This window comes from Cynara cardunculus (genome assembly GCF_001531365.2).
Source record: "Cynara cardunculus var. scolymus isolate 2C chromosome LG 17, CcrdV1, whole genome shotgun sequence".
NCBI classification, from domain to species: Eukaryota; Viridiplantae; Streptophyta; class Magnoliopsida; order Asterales; family Asteraceae; genus Cynara; species Cynara cardunculus.
In genome coordinates, this window is record NC_037544.1 from 10,821,517 (window position 1) to 10,823,173 (window position 1,657).

Sequence of the window (1,657 nt, forward strand, 5' to 3'; positions counted from 1 at the left end):
AAGATTCCATTGTTAAAGCCCAATGCTCAAAACCATACCCAAAAAGTAGATGTTTTCAACACATAATTAAGCGTATTAGGAGGATGGATGTTACACCAAATGGTATAACCAGAAATTCATAATGACCATAATGTGTACGAAATGTCGTTTTTGACACATCTTCATTCCGAATCCTCAATTGATGATAACCGGACCGTAAATCAATTTTTGAAAAATAAGTAGTCCCAACCAATTGATCAAACAAATCATCAATTCTTGGGAAAGGATACTTATTCTTGATTGTCAGTTTATTCAACTCCCGGTAATCAATGCACATCCTCATTGATCCATCCTTCTTTTTCACAAAAAGCGCCGGCGCACCCCACGGGAAGTACTTGGTCGGATAAAACCTTTATCCAACAATTCTTTTAATTGCGACATTAACTCCTTTAACTCAGAAGGAGCTAATCTATACGGTGCACGAGCAACGGATGCTGCTCCAGGAAATAATTCAATCTGAAATTCTATCGTTTGATCCGGAGGTAGACTTATCAAATCTTCTAGAAATACCTCAGGAAATTCTCTTACAACTGGATTATCCTCCATCTTTCCCTTTTCTTTCTTCATATCAATAGCATATGCAAGAAAACTAACACATCCCTTCTGTACATACTTTCAAGCCTTTAAAACCAAGATAAGGCTAGAGTAACGATCTCGTCGATCCCCGTAAATCACAACCTTTCTTTTTTTCGGTAAGTCTATATGAATCATCTTTTCATCACAGGCCATATTAGCTTGGTTTTTAGCTAACCAATCCATGCCTATAATTATATCAAATTCCCTTAAAGGCAAAGGAAATAATTGTATAGGCACCTCACATCCTTCTATACTTATAAAGCATTCATCTATTCTATCCTTAACCAAAACTTCACTATCATTTGCTGTTTCCACAATTAGATCCTCACTCAACGCTTTAGATTTAAATGTGCGTAGTTAACAAACAATGGTGACTCAAAAGAACGATTTGCACCCGAGTCAAATAAAAGTTTGGCACATATTGAATTAACAAGGAATGTACCTGTTACCACTTCAGGGTGCTCTTTTGCCTCGCCTCTCATCATCTGAAAGGCTCTCCCTCTTGCAGACTCCCCACGTCTTATCTCTCCTCGACCACTTGAATTCACACGATTATCCATTTGTCCACGACCTATTGGCACATAACCAGATCCTCGGCCCCCAGAATATCCAAATCCCCGACCTCCAGCAAAACCAGAACCTCGTCCCTTCGCTTGCAGACAATTAGCGTTTACATGTTGAGATGAATTACAAGTAAAACATATCTGTGTCATTCGACAGTCTCGAGCTATATGTCCTGGTTCCTGACATTTGAAACATACCCGCGACTCTGTAATGCAGTTTCTCTGATGTATTTTATGGCATCGTGTGCATGCCTTATCAACAAACCTGGGGACTGGTCGATTCAAACTTTCCATAAACCTTGGTCTACGGAAATCAGTCATTGTAACCTCCCCTATTCTTTTATCTCCAACCCTTTCTTGTGGTTGTCGGTTAATATCTTGCTCCAGAATTTTAGTGGCATCAACTGCTACTTGAAACGTTATCGAATTCCTGGATATCACATACTTCCAAAGATTTGACTCCAAACCCCAGATATACT